This window comes from Equus asinus, chromosome 11 (assembly GCF_041296235.1).
Source record: "Equus asinus isolate D_3611 breed Donkey chromosome 11, EquAss-T2T_v2, whole genome shotgun sequence".
In the NCBI taxonomy this organism is placed as follows: Eukaryota; Metazoa; Chordata; class Mammalia; order Perissodactyla; family Equidae; genus Equus; species Equus asinus.
In genome coordinates, this window is record NC_091800.1 from 12,094,430 (window position 1) to 12,116,991 (window position 22,562).

The 22,562-nt window shown below is 45.9% G+C and overlaps 1 long non-coding RNA gene and 1 pseudogene across 1 annotated transcript; both read right to left on the reverse strand.

Moving 5' to 3' along the window:
• Window positions 1-8,484: 8,484 nt before the first annotated feature.
• On the reverse strand, window positions 8,485-14,983 carry LOC106825259 (uncharacterized). Its single transcript, XR_011506844.1, has 3 exons — window positions 14,818-14,983; window positions 13,444-14,127; window positions 8,485-11,186 (listed from the first exon to the last, which is right to left on the reverse strand). It is a non-coding gene; the product is annotated as an uncharacterized lncRNA (long non-coding RNA).
• A 2,300-nt stretch (window positions 14,984-17,283) lies between these two features.
• LOC139046597 (large ribosomal subunit protein uL6-like) lies at window positions 17,284-20,077 on the reverse strand (annotated as a pseudogene).
• Window positions 20,078-22,562: the final 2,485 nt, after the last annotated feature.

Consider the following 22,562-nt stretch of genomic DNA (forward strand, 5'->3'; position numbering starts at 1 on the left):
GTATTACATATTTCCTCATCAATGCGTTTGTGCCAGTAAAGCGGCTGAGGCAGGGCTGTTTGGGGCCCTTGCCCAGCACTCACCCCCGCTCCCTTTTCTTCCCGAGTAGGCTGTGTGAGCGAACAGCAAATCAGTTAGCCTGAATCGCTTCCCACTGGAGGGAGAAAGGCAAAGACTCCCGCCCTCATTCTACTCTTACTCACAGGCCCTGCTAGTCATGGGATGTAAGTATATTAGAAAAGATGGGACAATTAAATAAACTCTGGTACCAAAAGTAACCCAGAGAAATCAGAATTCCTAAGACTAGCCCACGATCTTGTTGTGTTAAAGAAAGTGTGGCCAAAAGCACGACCATCCACCCGGTCACATGAGCCAGAATCCCAGAAGTCACCCATGTCCTCGCCTCTCAGCTTTATCCCTACATCCAGGCAGTCACCTCGTCCTGTTGAGTGTCCCTCTCGCCAGCTCCGGAATCCACCCATGGTCTCCACACCACTGCTCGCCTGGACTGGTGGTCTCCGTGCCTGCAGTCCTGCCTGTCCCCCGTCCCTCCAGCAATGGGGGCTCCAAATGTAATTTCAGCCCTCTCTCTCTCCTAGGGGGCTCCCCATCGCCTACACAATAGAGTCCCAACTCCTCCACTTGGCATGCAACGACCTGCAGGACTGCACTTCGGCCACCCCTCTTCTGGGCTCTCAGCACCACGTGCCCATCCTGCGACCGAACACGTCCCACTGTAGTGTGATTAGATGTGTATGTGTCGGCCTCGCCCCCTTGGCTGTGAGACCCTCCAGGCCAGGTGCTGTCTCTTTCAGATCTGATCTCCAGCACCTGACACGGGAAATGCTTACTCCCTAAATGAATGTATAATATAAAAAATCTTCCTTTTTTTCCTGAGGAAGATTTGCCGTGAGCTAACACCTGTTGCCAATCTACCTCTTTTTTTTTGACTGAGGAAGACTAGCCCTGAGCTAACATCTGTGGCCATCTTCCTCTGTTGTGTATGTGGGTGACCTCCACAGCATGGCTGATGACAACATGGCTGACAAGTGATGTAGGTCTGTGCCCGGGATCCAAACCCACAATCCCAGGCTGCCGAAGTGGAGGGGGGTGAACTTAACCACTAGGCCATGGGGCCAGCCTGCTAAAACATAATTTTTATGCCCTGCCTTATTCCAGATGGGACTTGAGATAGAAAATGAGTAAAGTTTATAAGGATAGTGTCTATCCCACTGACTGAGATGAGTACATGAGTTTATGAGCGTATGCAAATAAGCTGTTAGCCCTGTGACCATCTTCAGTACTCGTCTCTGTAAATATTAATAATCACTGCCATTTGACAATATGTACCAAGCACTTTATATTAAATCCTCAAAGTGTCTAAGGCAGAGTTTTCTCTTTTTACAGGTGGGGAAACTGAGTCAAGGAAAGGTTAGTCAATGTGTCCAGAGTCACATAACCAGTCAATGAAGAGAAAAGATTCAGTCCTGGAGACCTTCTATCTCCAAGTCCTACACTCCTCCCGCTGTGTCATGCCGCCTCTCTGTGTAGAGCTTGGCTTCTGACGCTATGAGCACTGCCAAAATTCTCAAACAGTTTGCTATGTCATAGTCAGCAAAGGCTGAGGGTGACACTGCAGCGTGGCCTTAAAGGAAGAGGCTGGAACTTATGACTAAGGAAGTGTTGCCTGAACTCTCACCACACCCGAACTTTATCCCCAACCCGCACCTCCAGGCTCATACTCAGGAGAGTGGAGCAAGCCTTAGGAGCTGCCTAGAAGACACCTCGACCTGAAGTAGTGGGAGCCACCAGGGAACTCAACTATTTGCATCCATTGCCTAAAGGGTCCTTTGGAAACGACTGTAAGATCTGCAAGCCCCAGGGAGGGAGGGTTACTCCAACCCCCTTCACAAGCCCTCTGTGGGAGGATACCAGGTCTCCTTCTAGGAATGGACTCAGGCTCAGAGACTGTCAAGACTGAGGTGGCACACTGGCTTCCCGTCTCTGGGGATGAGGAGGTGGAGGGAAGGAGATGGGGAGAGACCACTTGGGGCAAGACACAGTGACCTAGATGGCAGGTGAACCAAGTGGGAGTGGGACTGACTCCTGGACAGGAACAGCCTCAGGCAGACTTGTTACTGCAAAATTCGGCTCCCCCTGTACAGCTAGTATGTTCCCTCACTGCCGGGAAAGACAGAGAGAAGACCCCAGCCAGGAATCAGGCAGATTTTACCAGCAGGGCAGACCCTCAGCCAAGACACAGCAGCATGTTGTAGGGAGTGACTGAGGCCAGCAGACAGGGGAAGGGAGAGGGAGAATGGAACTGTTATTCGCTGAGGGCCTACTCTGTGCCACATCCTCAGGGTCAGGCCTGGACCAGGAACCAAGAGGAAAAATACAGTTCACAGCAGATGCTGCTCTTGCCTCACTCAAAACTACTCCACCCTCCTTCTAGCAAGATTTCCTTTGCACTAAAGGCTGGAATGCTAAAGACCTCATTTTCCAATTCCCTTGCCCTGGGGTTTCCACTAGTAACCTTCCAGGTTGATTAATAATAATGGTAACTTACCCCAGGCAGATGCTCTGGTGCATGATGCAGCGTGAGCATTGTTAGGGCCACCACACTGCTCCTTTAGAAGCACAGGGTGGAGGTGCTTTGGACCTTCTCCAGCAGGGGTGACAAAGGCACTAACATCTAGTCAGTCTCTAACCTCGTGGATGCTGAGCAGCATCAGCATCAGCACAGCTTCCCGCGTGGGCAGCGTTCCGGCCCGCCGCAGAGGCAGTGTGGTTTCTGGGTCAGCCGTGGCAGCAGCAGGTGCAGCGCTACCCGGCCAGGCCAGTTTTGCAGGGTGGCTCTGGGACTTGGGCACGGATCCCCCACCTGGAGCCTCCTTCTTCAGCCTTTGCCACCATTCTGTAATTCAGTGGTTCCCAAAGGGTGGTCTCTGGACCAGCAGTATCAGCAGCACCTGAGAACTTGATAGAAATGCAAATTCTTGGGCCCTACATAGACCCACTGAATCAGAAGCTCTGGGGGGTGGGGCCCAGCACTCTGGGCTCTGAGGAGCCTTTCTGCTGATGTTGATGCGTGCCCAAGTTTAAGAACCTCTGCTAGAAGCCAACAGCCTATAATGAATCCATTTCTGCTAAAACTAACTAGAGTCGAGGCTGTTGTCTGCAACTTAACCCTGACGGAATCACAGTCCCTGCCCTCAGGGTGTCCATGCGGGGGACAAGCAACTATGACAAAACAGCACGATGTTCTGGAGAAGAACAAAATAGGGGCCCTTAACCCATCAAGAATGCTGACCTCCCAACTATTTCTATCGTATGTCCTTCTCAAAAATTTTGAATGCGTACCCTCAATGGTTACACTTATTTCTAAATATTATATCTACTCTATTAATATATTGTAAAACACATACAAATAGAACCTTAACCTAAGACACTTTTTAAATGAACATAAATAGAAGTTCTAGTGTTTTCTTCCTGCACCCCCATGGGTGGCACTTTAGTGATCACTGGTCTAGAATGTCAGGAAAACCTTCCAGCAGAAGTTAATAGCAGAATCAAAGAAATTAAAATGATGGTGCAGGATGTTTTGGTGGAACTGCAAGTAGGTAAAGGTTACTAGAAAGAAGGAGGGGGTAATAGGTGATGACGATAACAATGACAGTGATGACAACAATAATAATTATTATTAAGCAGCTAATATGGTCATTTAGCTCTGAAAGCAACCCTGTGAAATAGAATTATTACCCCCACTTTTCAGGTTGGGAAATTGAGGTTCAAATGTCTTCTGTCTAGTAAGTTTGGATTTGAAACCAAAATCTGAGTCTTTCCGCTGCCAGTTTCTGGCTTGGGCTACTGTATGGCTGGCAGAGCCACTGGCTGGCCAGAGAACGCCAGAGGAAGAGCCAGTGTGGAGGGAAGTGGTAAGTTTTGTTTTGATGTTTGAGAGGCCATGAGATATCCAATACACAAGTGAACATATGAATCTGCAGAATCAAAGTCTGGCCGCAGACAAACATTTGAAAAACTTCAACTTCATACAGTAGTTGAGACCCTTGTTTTGGTTTGATCACCTTGATGGAAAGAAGCAAGGAGAGAGGGAAAGTGGAAGAGACAAAGAGAGGAAGGGTAACAAATGGAGCAAGCTTCTTGATGAGCCAGGAGGGGACAGGACGGAGAGCACTGACAGGCTGTGAGCTTGGGACAGGAGGAAGGACAGAAATCAGACAGACCTGGGCTTGACTTCTAGCTCCAACTCCTACCAGCCACACAACCACGGGAAACAGAATGACCCTCGCTGCCTCCGGTCCCTCATCTGTAAAGTGAGAACAATGACAGTATCTCCATCTGACAGATTCTGCAGATTAAATGAGAAATGGTATCTGTGATTGGCCCATAGAAAGAACTCAGTATTTGTTAGCTATGATTATCCGATCATCCTTATAACCTGTTTTGTTCTCCAAGCCAGGAAGGAAGCAGGTAAGGACTAGTGCAAATGTAGATAACCTTACAGCTGGGGGAGAGAAACCACTTAACGGAGTTCTCAGCTGAGGACCTGGACGTGTGGACCAAGCAGGGGGCAAAGTCAAGAACTGACAGTGAGAGGCGTAGAGCAAGGTAGGGGCTTGAGCAGAGGGGCACACGTCTGTAAGAGCCACAGTGGAGATAAAGAGAGGAAATTCACTAAGTCCACCCAAAAGGATCTCTGAGTGGCAACGAAGGCACTGATGATAATGCCATTTACAAAGGACCTTCAGCAGAACAAAGTTGGAGGGCTAACACTTCCTAATTTCAAGATTTACTATAAAGCTACAGCAATCAAGACATTGTGGTATTAACATAAAGACAGACAGAAATATCAATAGAACAGAATTAAAAAGTCCAAAAATAAACCCATACATATAGGGACAACCGATATCTGACAAAGATACAAAGGCAATTCACTGGAGAAAGACTAGTCTTTTCAACAAATAGTGCTGAACAATTGAACATCCATATGCAAAAGAGAAAAAGATGATCTGTGATTCACACCTCATACCAGATATAAAAATTAACTCAAAATGGGCCATAAAGGGGCCGGCCCGGTGGCACAGCAGCTAAGTTCGCACGTTCCACTTCAGCCGCCCGGGGTTCACCGGTTCGGATCCCGGGTGCGGACATGGCACTGCTTGGCATGCCATGCTGTGGTAGGCGTCCCACATATAAAGTAGAGGAAGATGGGCACAGATGTTAGCTCAGGGCCAGTCTTCCTCAGCAAAAAAGAAGAGGATTGGCGGCAGTTAGCTCAGGGCTAATCTTCCTCAAAAAAAAAAAAAAAAAGGGCCATAAACTTAAATGTAAAACTTAAAACTATAACACTTTTTGAAGAAAACATAGGAGAAAATCTTGGAGAGAAGACTAGGCAAAGATTTCTTAGCTATGACACTAAAAGCACAATACATAAAAAAAATTTTGATTAATTGGATTTCATAAAAACAAAAATTCTGCTCTTTGAAAGACACTATTAAGAGAATGAAAACATAAGCCACAGACTGGAGAAAATATTTGTAAAGTATGTATCTGACAAAAGGCCCGTATCCAGAATACATAGTGAACTCTCAAAACTCAATAATAAGAAAACAAACAACTCAATTAAAAATAGGCAAAAGATTTGAGCAGATGTCATTTAAAAAAAACATATATGGATGGCAATGATGCTCAACATCTTTAAGGACATGCAAATTAATATCACAATGATATACTACTGCATACCTATTAGAATGACTGAAATCAAAAAGACCAACTCTATCAGGTATTGGCAAAGGCAGAGAGGAACTGGAACTCTCATGCACGCTGGCGATAATGCAAAATGGTACAGCCATTTGAGAAATGTTTGGCAATTTTTAAAAAGTTAAACACACCTCCCACATGATCCAACCATTCCACTTCTATGTATTTTCCCAAAGGAAAAGAAAGCATATGTCCATACAAAGACTCGAGCAGGAATGTTTACAGCAGCTCTATACAGAATCTCAAAAAATTCTAAGCAAAAGTATTGATTAAACTAGGTGAAAAAAAGGAGATAAAACCATCATGGTCAAAGATAATAAGATGGTATAGCCAAGAATCAATTAAAATCAAGATCATGTTCTTGAAACCCCCATTCTAGGAAACTATTAAGAAATTAAATCCCTTTTGGAAAACAATAGGGACCTTTATTATCAGCAGAAAACCTTTTATAATTATTTTCGTATTTTAAAAATAAAATAACATGGATAAGACAGCAAATAAAGACAATGTGGTACTTACATCTTATATTCCCATTAGTAAATGAAAACTTATTTTTTGTTAGAAAGAAACTGTAAACAAGACTTAATGAGCCCTTTCACAAATAAATGGATAAACTGAGTACCGCCCTGCTGTGAAATACTACGCAGCCATAAAAAAGAATGCCCTCTTGATACACACAGCACCCTGGATGAATGTCCAAATAATTACGCAAAGTGAAAGAAGTTAGACCAAAAAAAGAGTACATACTATATGCTTCCATTTATATAAAACTCTAGAAACGGCAAATTAATCTATAATGACAGAAAGCAGATTCAGTGGTGGCCTGGAAAATGGGGGAAGGAGAAGGAGGGACAGAGAGAGATTACAAAGGAGCTCAAGGAAACTTTTGAAGATGACATATGTTCATTATCTTGATTGTGGTTTCATGAGCCTAGACGTCAAAATTTATCAGATTGTACATTTAAAGTATGTATAGTTTACTGTATGTTAATTATCCCTCAATTATGCTGTTAAAAAGAAAAAACAAAAGTATACTCAATTTACATGGTGATTTTAAAAAACAGGTGTCCAATAACCTTTATGATTGATTGATTAAAATCACAGTGCAGCTATGATTAAACCACATATTGGTCTGCTGGGGCCCCATAACAGACTGGGTGGCTTGACCAACAGACATTTATGGTCTCACAGTTCTGGAGGCTGGGGGTCCAAGATCAAAGTGTCAAGAGGGTTCGCTTCTCCTGAGGCCCCCCTCCTTGCTTTGGACATGGCCGCCTTCTCCCTGTGCCCTCACATGGTCTTTCCTCTGTCCACATGCATGTCTGCATCTTAATCTCGTCTTCTGAGGAGAACACAAACCACATGGGATTAGGGCTGACCCTAAAGATTTCATTTTAACTTAATCCCTGTTTAAAGACCCTGTCTCCAGATACAGTCACATTCTGAGGGACTGAGGGTTAGGACTTCCACATACGAACGGGGGGGAGGGCACAATTCAGCCCATAACAAACCACATTTTCCATTTATATTACCACACACAGCACAGTTAATTTAGACATAGCCTAATTTCTTTTAGGATATTCTAGTTACGTGAATTGTATGCTTCATAGAAGAGACTTTTTTTGAATTAGCAATTCTACTAAACTACTAAAAGCTATACCTGAGCCCCTAAGAAACCCACACACAGACAAGAGATAAACTGGCAGAAGGAAATGTGATCTTTTGGGAGGTGGGGCGAGGGACGGACAGGTTAAAGACATAAAAAAAGGCCTGCAAGTTATTCCTGGCGACAACATGCAAAGGAGTTTTTTCTTTATCCTCAGGTCCTGTCTGCCCATCAGCCTGCTTGGGTGGACCCAAATGAGGTTTTTGTGTAGTCTGGTCTGAGGCCTGTTAGTTCCCGCTGACTGGGGAGACATTCCAACACCAGTCCCCCCAGAATCATGACTTTATGACTTAAATACATGGCCAAGTTTCCAGGCACAGCTCCTTCCACGCTGTGGGACCAAACTAGCACCCGCTGTGTTTGTGAGCCCCCTTTTCTGTCCATGCCAAGGGCAGGAAATTCAAGCGAGAGTGAGGCAGGTGAGGAAGTCAGGTATGGTGTGAAGCAGGATGCGAGTGGACAACCACCTGCTGAGCGAGGCCCCAGCATGGGCCTTTGAAAACGCCGAGGCCCTGGTTCACACAGTGAATTGTGAACGTTTTTGTTCAGATAATCAAATAAAGCTCAATTAGGAATTTACACAGATTCTAAATTCCAAAGCATTCTTACTGTGCCTGTGATGAAAACTTCCCTTTGGGGGCAAGACCCTTGGACTTGAATGTGGAGCTGGGGAGACTGGGAAAGGAGCAAATGTGTCAACCTGGGCTTGAGCGGAGCTGCTTGTAAACTGATGATGGGGCGAGAGATAAGCATCACTGTTTCGGCTGTTAGATATGCACCCTGACCCTGTCCTACACTCAAGAGAATCACAGTCATTTTCCAAAGCTTTCTTTTTCCTAAGGAAGATTCACCTGAGCTAACATCTGTTGCCAGTCTTCTTCTTTTTGTACGTGAGCCCCCACCATAGCACGGCCACTGACAGACGAGCGCTGTAGGTGCACGCCAGGGAACCTAACCTGGGCCGCCGAAGTGGAGCATGCCGAACTTAACCGCTGGGCCACCGGGGCTGGCCCCCAAAGGTTTCTTTAAAAGAAAGGGTAAATTACATGCGTTATTTCAGTGTTTGACAATCTTCCCATATTTTACTAAAACACTGATGTGGAAGCAGGAGGATCCGAGGACCCACCAGCGTGGCCACATTGGGAAAGTCATGTTGCCCTCTCCGGGCCTCTCTTTCTTCACAAGGAACTGCTGCTGGTTCTTTGATTTCTAGCTAAACTCTCACTGAGTAAGTTAAGAGGCAGAAAGACCAATGTGGTATTTCAGCCAGACCTGAGCTCAAGAGGGCAACGAGAAAATTGTGATTATTAAGGATTATTCTTTTATTAATAATTATTACGGTGACCATTTATTAAATATCTATTATGTGCCAAGTCCTGTTCTATATATATATTATACATGTATATATGTGTATATATACATGTGTTATATATATATATTATGTATAGCATACATAATTTAATTCTCACCATGTTAAGATGTAGATAATAATATTCAGTGTTTTACATCAAGCAAATGAGGTTCAGGGAAACTCTTTCCCCAGGGACACCCAAATCTTAAGCAGCAAAGCTGAATTCAGATCCAGATTTATCTGAGTTCAAAACCCATACTCTCCCCACCATCTCTCACTTTTCTGAAAGAAGGCCTGAAAATATATTTGGGGCTGTATTTGCATGCTGTTATTCGGTGAATTATCTTTACATGCCCGTTTAGATTGTAAGCTCCTTAATATGAAAAGATGGAGTCTTTTTCTGGCTTTTGCTTAGCAGAATGCACAAATTTATATGTTAAAAATGTTACTTGAAGGTCTGTATCTGACTCAAGAGCATTGGACCAACGTCAGGCTCCCAGTTCTGACAATGTACTATTGTTATAGAAGATTTTATTGTTGGGAGAAGTTGAGTGAAGGGCACATGGTTCTCTCCGTACTATTTTTACAACTTTTTATGAGTCTTAAAGTAATTCAAATCAAAGCATTTTTTTTAATGTTACTTGATAATGATAACGAGGGGCACTGTGGTGGCAGAGAACAAACAGAACTAGGCAAGTCGGTCCCAGGTGCTAAAGCTGCTCTTCAGTCACTAGCTGTGTGGCTTCATACAAGTCATTCGTCCAAGCGAGGCCTAGCCGAGTCAGACAGTGGAGTTAGGGGAGGCTGGGTGAGAGACATATCAAAATCCTCTGTTGTATTTACTTCTCTGGAAGTCTGAAATTATTGCAAAGTAAAAGGTTTTTTGAAGCACACACTATGTTAAAATGTCATGTCATCTTACATCCTCAGTTGAACTGTCACAGCTAACTTTGACTGTTTATTCAGTAACAACGCGAATTTACAAAAGTAAATTGCACCAGAGCTCAATAAGAATGGTCCATCCTGAGTTGACGCCTGGGCCAGCTGCCTAGCTGATTCTCCTTGCTCATTTTTCTACATCAGCCAGTAGATCCGGCTAGAATTCCAAGGCCTTGGACTTTGCTGGACTACGAAAAGGAAGAGGAAAGGGAAGCGAATAGCCACCAGGATGGAACCTGCTTTCCTGTGCTCTTCTAAGCTGCTTTCAGCTCCAGCTCTGCAGAGTTCAAAGCTCTGAGGAAGCCACTCTTATTGCGTCCAAAAGATTATAGAATGATACAGTAGTCTAGGTTGGAACTATACCATCTGTTTATGCCCTGAGAATTTTAAAAACCATCCCCATGTTTACCAATCTGAGCTCACATGTCACATATGTGGGGAAATAACTAAGTAGCTGCCAGGCAGAAGCAAGACTCTTCTTGTTCAGAAGCTCCGCACAGAATCAGGTTAATTCCTGAAAGCCTTTGTTAAGCGCACTGTTTGTCATCCCCGTTGCCCAGGAGGGGGTGACGCTCGCAGCCCTCAGATTGATTTCTGTCACTTAGGAGTCTTTTAAAATCAAGCATATGCTCCTCCTCTTAGCTGGTGTATATTCTCTCAGGCATAGTTTCTCCCAACAAATTCGTTTTTTTCTATGTTGAAATCACATCGGGAGAGAGAACATCTGCAAATATTGTAAGAATCTCAGCTTCATATCCATCACCCCACTGCACTTTGAACTCAGGCAAATTCAAAGGGGACCTTGTACAGAGGAAACATCCATGGCTTGGGGCAAACATTTCATCACTCTAGCCTCTAAGTCTTCAAACAAACTCCTGGCATGCTCCTGAAGGAGGCTGGCAGACTCTCTGTTGATGCCTCCGAGCCACGACACTTCAGATCCTTTTGCTTTTGTCTATTACTTGTCCTGTCTCTTGCTGATTATTGTTGACTGTAGAGGCAAGCCAGCTTCTATACACGACACAATCACCCTTTGTCAACTAGAATCTTTCCTAACGTTGAATAACTCGGTCCGTAAACAAGGGCAACATTCATTCATTTTCACTGTTTTCCATTTTTTTTTAATTATCTCTTGTTGGTAATTGAATATATCAGTGAATCCTTTCATGGACATGATGGGGTTAAAAACGTTTGCAAAACACCTGAGGCTTAGTATGAGCAGAGCAAGCACCCTGCAGACCATGGTACCTGAGGCCAAGAACCCTGATGGGTCACTGGTGGTGAGCTGAGCTTTCTCTGGAGAGCACAACTTTGATGACGACCATAGAAGTTCTCAGGGAGAGGGCATCTGTACTTCCCAGAAAGAGCTAGAAGGAGATTCTAAAGTGGATGCTTGCTATACTGTTTCCAGAATCATTCGACCAGGCAGGAGGTTGACACAATTACCTGGAGGGTATGGGTAGAAAGAACTCTACTTATCTACATAATAAAAAATAAAAAAATCAAAGATTGGTCCAGAAATTTTTAAAAGTGAGTTACATTGGTTAAGCACTTACTATGTGTCGAGCACAAGCATTATCACACTGAATTTTTAGAACAACTCTTTGGTATAGATATTATCATTCCCTTATTACAAATAAGGAAACCAAGACACAGATAGGTAAAGTAACTTGTCCAAAGTTAAGCTAATTAAGAGCAAAGCTGGGATTCAAACCCAGGTCTCTGACTGCAGAACTCTTAACCACCCAGCTAAACTTTTTGGGTAACGCCCTCAATCTAAGGTTAACTCTGACTGGGGAGAAACGAGTGTTCTTCCACGCTCAAAGGTTTTACCTTTTTCCTTACAACACTCTCACCCAAGAGGGCTGCCACCGTGAGCCCCGTGTCTAACTCAGAACACTCCCACTGTGGGTCACCTCCCTATGAGAGCCCAAAGCCCCTCTGTCTCCTGACCTGCCGCCTTAAGAATCAACACAACTGGAAGCTGAAGTGGCCGTCTGCTGACAGGTCTCATGCAGCAGCTCTTGACCAGGGGTGATTTTGGACAATGTCTGAAGATATTTTTGATTGTCACAATCTGGGGGAGGGATCGAGTCCTGGGTAGCAGAGGGATGCTACCAAATATCCTACAATGCATAGGACAGCTCCCCCACTCCCCACCCCCAGTCCAGTCTCCAGCGCTGGAGAAGTTGAGAAACCCTGAGCTAAAGGAGTCAGTGATGCTCTTGAGTCCCTGTCTGCAGCCTGGCCTGGGATGCTGAATCGCTGCTCCTGCTGTCAGGAGACTGTATCCGATGGGTATCTATCTCCTCTGGCCGGGAGAGGCTGCCGCCTGCACCTGGGCTCTTTCCATCCAGCTAATTAGTACATTTACGCATCGTCTGAACTGACAGCCTCCTTTCCTCCACAAACAGAATGTTGGCAAGCCTTGCCAAATTCAAAATACTGTCCTGACAAGCTAAGCAAGTGACTCAGCAAGGTGGCTCTTTCTGCTGGGCAGCATAAAGACGGGTGGCATGTTCTAGGGGCAATCAATGGGGTGGCACGGGGAGAGCGAAGCATGGCGTCGATAAGATTCAAGGGTACTGGCAGGTGAAGGCAGGAAAGAACATTACCATCAGAGGGGAAGAGGGAAGCTTTAAAGCTGGTCAAGGAATCCTGTTGGCTCCACTCCGTAATTATTTTAGCAGGCAATGAGATCATGCTCCACAAGAAGGGATGTAAAGAAAGCGGAGCCATAACCGGATATGGCTGCAAATAAAGTCGGCTCTGCTCTGGAAACTATAACAAGGCATGTTGCATTCACTTCACGAAAAGCTTAAGGTCAGAGTTCTGCCACGAAGGAACCAGCCTGGGGAGTCAGACAGACTGGGTTTTGAGTGCCAGCTTTGCAACCTCTCCCCACGTGACTGTAGGCAGGAAACAATCTCTCTGCCTCGGTTTCTCAGCTGCAGAGCAGGACTAAGTGTAACAGCCACTTCACAGGGTCGTCCTGAGGAATAAAGAGTGTGACGTGCTGGTAGTGCTGGGCACAAAACACAGGCGGGACAAATGCCGCTTCCCTGCCACGCCCCCCCACCCCCACCCATACACAGGAGGCTGCTTTTCGCTGGGAGCCTGGCGGGAGAGGGGAATGTGCAAGGGGCTGAGTCAGAGGCCAGCAGAGGCCCTTTATCAAGTGGGGTTTACCCTGACAAGTCATTCCATACAAGCTGCCCAGATGAGCAAGCTTGCCTCAAACGCCCATCTTTGATTCCAGGACCTAGAAAATGACTGCTTTTGATGTACTTATTATGCACCCGGGGTCACTAGGCACAGAGTTATCATGAAGCTAATGAAAATGAGACTCCAGCCCTCTCACTTCACAGCCCTCGTTGGAGGCTCACGCAGGAGCCCCAGCAACACATTCGTGGCTATTTGCTTTCGTAAACTTGGCAGCGGTAAGATACCATGACCGTAATTGTTTAAGATCACTGCCTCTTTCTACTCTGACTTCTCTTTGGCCACATTTCCCCTCCTTTCAGGTGACTTTGGAGTGGGCATGGGCATTTTTGGGACCTGGCTAAGAGGAATCTGTGTTACAGATACCTACTTTAGGTAAAGATATTTATAAATTTATAAACTATACAGTTAAGTTACTGTTGGCTGTTCTGGAGCAAGGAAGGTTTCCAGGAATATTCCTAGGGCCACTGTGTTAACTCACCCAGCACGGAGATGTGTAGGCTCAGATCCAGAGGTCACATTACAACACGAGTGTGTCCTGCAGCGTCAGCCCCAGAGATACTGTGGGCTGGGGGAGGAGAGACAAGATGTGGAACAGACAAAGCCAGAACAGACTAGTCAGAAGCTGGTCCGGGGAAAATTTTTCTAATCATTAAATTTGTACAATGGTAGGCACACTTAAAATTGACAGCTGGTCAAGATTAAAGTTCTCTCCTTTCAAGAATATGAGCCCCTCCAAGAACACGCCCTCCAAAATGCAGGATAAAAAGGATTTTAGAGGTGTGTTAAATAATAAGTATTTTTTCTGAATTTTGTGATACTTTAATATCAAATTTTGTATATATAAATTTTACATTCTCTTCAAAAGATCTGGATCCATCCTTTAGGTCACAGACTGTCATCGTTTTGAAGAGGCAGAGCAGGGGAAAGAACAGAGACAAGCAAACTCCCTCACTAGGGAAATTTCCTGAAATACATATATTTCAGTGATACAGTGAACGTAGAACACTGGAAATTCTTTACATATTTATTGTTTCCGAAAACAGTTCAATGAAATAGGATATAAGGCTGCAGACCATCACGGGTGGTTTTTCCTGTAAGGCTGAGGCCATTTTGCACAGTGTTTTTGGAAAGTATTCTTCGTATAATGCGAAACAAAACACACCTAGGTTTTAAAAAAAAAATGCTGTCAGTTTCTGGTAAAGCTTTTTATCTGTAGTTTTTCCACCCCTTCCCTCCATCAAAGATTCTAAACTCTTTATTCACTCGCACTATTGTCCCTTCTACACTAAAGTCAAAGTCAGCTTGATAATTGCAGTTTTTGAAAGCACAAAGTAACGCTACGCAAGTTCGAGAAAGGGAAAGAACTTTTTTCTAAACCCAAACGACTGAACAAGGAAACCTTCAGGTAGGCAGAGTCCTCGCAGTTTCTGTTCCCACCGCAGGAAGCCTTAAAGGAGCCACATTCTGGATGGTGGTGTTCACTTTAATGAAAACTCCGGAAGCGCCCCCAAGCCCACCATGCCTTTCCCTCCCCTCACCCCTACCGGACTCCATCGACCCAGAAGCAGGAATTTCATAAGGGAAAGAAAACGTGGCTTTCCGCTAACTTCAGAAATCCGTCCTCCATTTCCCAGGCGCGAGGGCGCAGCGCCAAACGCGCCCGCCCGCCCCTCCCTCCGCTCCGAGTCCAGGATGCTGCAGCCCGCCGCTCCTGCAGGCCTGGAAACCGGGGCTCCGCGGGGCAACTTTGTCAAGTCCTAGGGGAGAGCAAAACTAGGGAGCACTTGTTGGCTCCTGTCCTTTCCTTACAAAGCACTGAGCAAGACAGAGACATCCCGCCCACCCTGTATACCTTCTATTGCAGTCCTGGCTGTTTTATAAAAATAAGAGTTCGTCTCTTTAAAACCTGCATTCTCTCCCGGGAGTAAGCACTAGTTAATGATCGCCAGCCGGTTTCGGCGTCTGAGCACCATGTGATCAGGACACGTGACCTGGAGCCGGCTGTGGTTGCTCCTTGTATTTGAATAAAAAGATCAAGCTTATTAATGCACTAAGAGCCCGTGGAACTCGGCAGTGCAACGTGATTCCCGGGCCGGTTACACAACACGCCGCGGCGCTCGGCTCGCCGGCTCCCGGCGCCCAGCCTGCTCTCCGCGTGGCGCGCAGAGTTCTTTTCTACGGCACGTAAAGCAAACGTGGTTTTGTGTTTTCGAAAGTGAGAGTCCATTTTTCCTTCGGAAAACGTGTGATGATTCTGGAAAAAGAAGAGACCCAATTTCTCCAAGCCGTGTTAGCCCTCTTGTTAGGACGGGGTTGAGCTACTGCACGGCACACAGAGAAAGAAGGAAACAGTAGATCCAGTCTCCTTTTCAACGGAAGGTTCAGGATTGAGTTTATCTTTGCCTGTATCCCTTTCTCCCACCCTGGAAAGTCTTCAAGATAGGCTCTTTTCTAGTTTAAAAAATGTAAACCAAAAATGACATTTTTAAACTTAAAATTTAAATGGCATGTTCATTTTGTGTTTTTCCCCCTAAGATTTCTAGAACATTAGCAGTTAAGTTTTGATTCAGCACATCCTGGAGAGAATAGAAGGATTAGTCTTTTCATAGGTGGCAAGAGCTAGGCGTCCCTTTGCAGGTTAGGGTGCGTGTATATATGTATGCAAATATATGCGGATTTGCCTCAACAGGGTTCCCCACACACCCAGAAGGCGACATCCTTATTATGCACTTTCTAATACTGCCCCCCACCCCACAAAGCTGAGGGAGCCCTGCACTGTTTTGCTTTCTCCTGTCTCTGAGTCTTCAGTGATGACTCAATTACAGAAGAAAGATGAGAGAGGAGCAATAACACTGATTCTCTCCAGCCCAAGGCCTTCTCTGAGTGGAACTGCAAAGGGCTCTGTCCTCCAGAACAGGAGGCCAGCCCATTCTCCAGCCCGGGCCAGATTTCAGCGGTGGATTCATTCATCCCACAAATACTGACTGAATGCCACCTCTGCCTGGTGCTATTCCAGGTGCTGAGAAAGGAGTGAACAAGGGACATACTCCTGCTGTCACGGAGCCTCACTCCAACGAGAGAAAGTTATCTCCAAGAGGCCAAGCCCAGGACCTAGATGGGGAGCAGCCCATGAGACTCCCTCCCGCTTTACCACCATTGCTCTGCTGGCCACTAAGAACTAATTAATTTGCCAGCTGATGCTTTGGAAACAAGAGTTAAATCTTTGCTGGCAGATACAGCTGTGATCTTGTTTCTTAGAGACCTGCTAGGTCAGAACCAAGGAGTCCTTACTCCCATTTCTGATCCTGCACAGACAAGAGTCTATAGATGTCTCATTGCTGCTGGCAGCGTGACTCAAAATGCAGCAATGCCGCTGGGCAGTGATGGCTCGAGGAGCCGTGACCAAGGCATTGCACAGTTCTAGCCAGAGCACAGCGCCTTCTGCCTCCCTGCCTCTCCACAGTGCTTCCTCAGAGGACACCAGGGCAACTGGGGCAGAAGCTGCCCGGAAGGCCAGCCTGTCCAGAGTGCCAGAGGGGTGAGGTGCGGCCGCAGGCAGCCTTCCAGAGGACAGTATGCCAATTCTGCTTGTATTCCTTGATGAGAGAGAGATGGGGCCCTCCCTACTCTGACAGGCCTGATGTGCATCAGAGAGTGAAAGTGTGTTCTGAAATTAGCAGAGCGTCTGACGTCCTGCGTAAGAGTTGGTCCAGGGTCCGGAAAGGAAAGACTGAGGGAAAGGATGCAGTATCACCTTCTTAATGAAAACTTGATTGGATTTTGATGGATGTTCAGTGAACGCTTTCTCTCTAGAACTATACACCACTCCAAAGGTAAAGGAAGATGGCAAGCTTAAACAAAAGTAGGAAATGCAGGCACAATGTTCTCCTGGCTGAGGATGGTCCTTTATACAAGGACCTCAGAGAAGGTCCTTGATATCCATGTCTGATAAGCAGGACAGATATCAGAACTTAGCCACCCAAACGTGGCCTCCAGCCGTCCCCAGCCCTGACCTGTGCATCAGCAGGAGGGGCGCTCATGCTGGAGGGAGGGAGGGCTCAGGCTCTGGCCCTGAGAACTCAGGATGCTTTCAATCAAACTTCTTCTCCCAGCCTAGCTCAACAGTACTTGCCATAGCTCCTTGCTTTCCTGAGAGGAACAGTAATTGCCATCTTCCTTTCACAGATGGGGAACCTAAGGCAGAAACTTGGTAACACCCCCAGCAAGTCCTTGGAAAATCAAAGAATAAAATTCATGTCTTTTCCAGGCTCACCTCTTGCAAAGACCTGCACTACCAAGAGAGTCAGAATGGTGCAGCCGCTGTGGAAGACAATGTGGCAGTCCCTCAAAACGTTAAACATACAACTACCGTAGGCTCCAGCAATTCCACTTCTGGGTATTTACCCACAAGAATTGAAAGCAGGGACTCAAACAGATACCTGGCCTCCCATTTTCATACCGGCATTATTCACAATAGCCAAGAGGTGGAAGCAACCCAAGTGTCCATGGATAAATGGGGAAACAAAATATGGTATATACATGCAACAGAATATTTTTCAGCTTTAGAAAGGGAGTTTTTTCCTCCCAATACAGGCCTTTTATTGGATCTTTAAAATATCATAAATAGGTCTTAGGAATCATCCAGCATCTTGCTATTTCTGTAGCTAGACAACTGAGATCTTATTCATCCACCCGCTGAACTGTTTCTGTCTCAGAAACATAGATAACATCCAGAAATGTTCTGCTATCCTTGTTTTTAACTGTTGTGGCATGCTCAGTCAAAGCAGCTGAATCTGAAACAAGTTCAATGTCGTTTCCTTCAAGAATTAACTCATCTTTCTAGGCTTGAGATACTGAACAGGCAATCCCAGGCCTCAGCTGAACCCTGCGGATGTATTTTTCACCCAAGAAATTTCGGATCTCAACAAGAGACCCATTCTCCTGAATAACCACGTTGATAGGGAAGTGAGCACACACAGACCTCAGCTTGTAACGGAAGCCCCGTGTAACACCCTTCCTCACGTTCTGTACGTGACTGAAGATAGTGCCCGCATCAGCCAGTTCCTTTCTATTTCCCCAGCATTTATCAGCCCGGAGCCTCCTCTTTTTCTTCCCGAGGAGACTGAGTTCTACATTGATGTGACTGAAGTCCCTCCACAGGGTTCCTTTGGGCCCTTCACAATAACTGTGCGTCCCTTCAGAGAGATGTTGACATATTCTGAAATGTCAACAGTCTGATTGCTGAGAATGGTCTTCATTCTCATGGTAGATGTGGCAGAAAGGGAGGGGAAATTTTGACACGTGCTACAACATGAGTGAACCTTGAGGGCGTTATGCCAACTGAAATAAATTCATCACAAAAGGACAGATACTATCTGATTCCACTTAGATGAGGTAGGTACCTAGAGTCAAATTGATAGAAACAGAAAGTAGAATGGTGGTTGCCAGGGCCTGGTGAGAGCAGAAAATGGCGAGTTAGTGTTTAATGGGTACAGAGTTTCGGTTTGGAAGATTAAAAAAGTTCTGGAGATGGATGGTGTTGATTCCCAATGATGTAAGTGGACTTATTTGCCATTGAACTATACACTTAAAAATGTTAAAATGGTTAATTTTATGTGGTGTATATTTTACCACAATAAAAAAAAAAATTTTTAAAGAGTGTCAGAGGATCACCTGGACATTTTTGGAGTTTCAGGTAATCTCAGACAGTCTTTGCCCTGGAAGTTGCATCCTGTGTATCTGCCAGATCCCAGGGATTACCCACCAATCCTATCCCTTTTGATGTCCAAGGAGACAAAATTAAAAAATGGACATCTGGGCTGTGATGCCATCTCTCTTGTCCTCTAGCCTTGGTTCTGTAATCCCCACAGCCCAGAGAGGTGAGGACTCCCCTCCATCAGGCCATCCTCACCGTCACTCAGCCCCGTCAGCCCTCTCATCTGATTTGCTAGCAAGAGAAATAGTAGCACATAAGGAGGAAGATAAAGGATTAAACTCCAACTGCGCAACCCATTTCCACTGCCATGGGGAAAATGCCCTAGATTTGAGAGAAATTTTTTTGCCCACACAAGTAAGTTTTCTCTCGCTTATTAGTAGACAGATTTTGCAGAAGGTCATGGGAAATACCTGACCGATGTTAGCACAGAGCTGGGCTTCAAAGGATGTGAGGGAAGAAGCCGGGAAGCAGGAGGGGAGAGACTGTAGACAGCAAGGTTGAAATGTTCTCTGTCGGCTTTATGACTTAACGTACAATAGGCTAGTGCGTGCTACCAGAAACCATAAAGAATATTCTGTATTTATATGAAGCTTGTATCTAATAATGCTAAGTAAACAGGGCCCTTTGAGCTGCTAGAAAAGAAGGCTAACCCTCATTTGGAAAAGCCCCAGGCCTCCTTGGAAGAAGTTAAGCTGGCAGGTAGGATGGCCTCCAATTGCGGTCTATATTAACAGTGACAGTGGCATGAGAAAGCCACACACCTGGAAACAGGTCCGGTGTGGAAGACCTTCTGCAGCTCGCCAGCGCACTTGGCCCCTGAGTCCTCCATCGAGTCAGACCTGTTCTGAGGCCACCAGGGAGAACCTCAAGCAGGCTGAAAAGTCGTTAGGAAAAACCACGTGAATGACAAAGCCATAAGTAAAGATCCTTCCTCAGCTCCCTCAGCCACCTGCCTCTTTGCTTGTCATGCTACGTGGAAGAGTCAGCACTCTTGCTCGGCACTGCACAAATATTCTATTAGAATATGGCATTACTATTATCATTGTTATTCTGGATGCTCCACAGACTCAGCAGTCATATTTTCCAAGTCTCAAATTAGGAACTTTTGGTGTAAGATTTGTAGTTTACACAGGCCGAAAGCAAGAGGGAGTATTTCAATCCAAGACTGGAAAATTCCAGGCTATGTGTAGGCCTTCTCATGGGCCCACCATTGACAGCCCACTGCAGCTTAACTGCAAAACTTACCCAAGTTCCCATATCTTTAGGGGTCTATAAGGGTGGTGCTCAGCCAGCTGAGACAAATTCTAGTTGTTGCATTCAATTCAGTTCACACGCACACACTGAACACCTGAATGTAAAATACTGCGTTGAGTGCTGCGAGGGAGAGAGAAATGGAAAGGAGATGGCCTCGTCCCCCAGAAGCTCAAATCAAGTCGTGGGGAGGCTGTGAGGCACAGGTACAGAAATAACTCCAGTTCAAGGCAGACAGCAGCCAGTGACACATGGAGGAGAAAAGAGAAAGTGCACTGGGGTGTGAGAGATGAAATCCCATAGGGACAGGGACCTGAGGGGACGGGAAGGGCTGCCCTCATGCTGAGCACGGGGCACTCGGGGCAGCTCAGGGAGCTCAGATTCACTATTAGTCGCTGATAACACCTGACCAGTGCCTCCAAGGCTTCTGAAGGGTGGTTTAAGGTGCTTACACTTGATTAGGGCACAGCAGGTAATGAGTAACCTCCAGGCAAAACTGGAGGATAAACCGACACAGCTGGAGTCTGGCTGAAAGCCTCTTAGGGCTAGCCTCAGTGAGACAGGCCAAAGCACAGGCGAGAGAAGGTCCACGGTCCAAGCTCAGATTCTCATCCTGCCCAGAGATTTCCATTTTCCCTGCGCTAACAGAGCTTTCAGCAGCCTCCGTATGTGGTCAAAATGGCCCTGTCCTGGAACAACTAGTTAGTGCTCATGTGTTAGGAGAGGTCCATAGATGACAGGTCTACACGCCCCTCAGGGGAGGTGCTTGGATTTGATGGGGGAATTTCAGAAGTGAGCAGGGAGGGCATGGTTCTGAGCAGACGAGCGTTTCCATTTCCCTTGTCTCAGGTGATGGAGGCCATCTCCTTTGCTTGCATGCAGAGCTGCCTCCGAGGGGAAATTTCTCCCCCTAATGGGGGGCTGTGTCCTAGCACAAAAGCATTCCTACACCCCTTCGCAAAGCAGGCCGACAGCATTGTTGGGGCCCAGAGGCAGCCGTGGAGAACCTGACTGGAACACTCCACATAGCCGGTGAAGCCCCACTCATGAGCCCAAGGTGAGAACTAACATAACTTCTTCAACATAAGAGATAGAGCCTTCTTGAGTTGCTTTCTTCATTGCAATCATGGCCAAGTTCAAAACCAAAGACTTGAGCACCCTTTTGATACCACCAGAGCTGACAGAGATGCTCACAGAGTTGAAAAATGGAGCATTTGGAGAATCTGGAACAACCTGGCAGAATAGCAATGGCTATGGGACAGGGTAGCTGGTTCCGACACGGATTTGGGCATTTCTGGCTCAGCTCATTCTATGCCTTCAGTATTCATCAGGTAATCTTCTGACTTGAATTGTCTCCCAATTAGGCTCCCCTGTCATAAAGAAAGATTCATTCATTTATTCAACAACTATATTGATCCCCTACTATCAGCCAGAATCAATGACTATAGTGGTAAAGGCAGGCAAAGCAAAGCGGAGGGCCTCCGTGTGGTGTGGAACCGAGGGCAGCACAGAATGTTATGGTGGCATGGAGGTGGCGTCTGCATCAGAGGGTTGGATTGGGGAAAGCTTCTCACTGGAAGATGATTGGATATCGAAGGAAAAATATAATTCAAAAGATAAAGTGAAGAGAGGAGGGCATCCCAGGATGAGGGATCCACATGGATGAAACGTGCAGAGGCATGAAATGTCTTCTATCTTAAACTGAGACTTTAAATTCCCTCTCTTTCGTGTTTGGGCATCCTGCAACCACATCACTCATCCTAGTCTTGTTTCTAAGTCTCAAAGTTGCAGCCTGGAGGAAGTAGGAAACCAGTCCTTGGAATTCTGAAATGTGGCCTTGACTTGCATTTTACCCCACCTGGAGTAAAGAGGCACAGGCCATCTGGTGTAGCTGTGCGACAGGAAGCGGCAGGTGCTAGAGCTAGAAAGGAGAGTTGGGAACCAATTTCAAAGGGCTTCCTAGGCCATTCCGACAGGTTGCCACATGTCTCATAAGCATAGAATGCTCTGTATGTTAACAACTTGTTCCATTTCAACTTGATGCAGAGTGGCCCTACTTAAGTGAGAATAGACATTGTTGAAAGTGGTGATTTGCGAACCATTTTTATCTTCCCCCACTGTAGGATAGTGAATGGAGAGGCAGTGTGGGGACATACGACTACAAAACGCCGCAGAGATGATAGATGGCTGCACTTTACCTCATCAGCTTTCATCTAAATTAATGGAAAATGGCTTCTTGCCCCCCTTTACTCTTAAAATTTACTGTTGGCTCCCTTACATACCTGAGGCTGGACTCCAAGATGGGCAAGTGATATATCTCAGGCCATGTTCAAGGGAGAAACTCGCTTCTCAAGTCTCAATTCCAAGATAAATATGTCGTTCCTGCCATGCACTTAGCTTCCAAAACGCTGCCATGAGTAAAATGCTTCATGCAATGCAGCGCCAGAGGCGTAACTAAACTGCAAAGAGGACCAACTGCATCATGTTCAGGAAAAGTGTAGGAAAAGAAAAGCGTGACTAAAAGAAAACCTAAAACACCCCACCACCTCAGTTCATCTTGGGGAGAAGGAAAATAAACTAAGTGGTCTCTCGGGCACCAAATTTGCTCAAGTAGGCCTTCTGAAAAGGGA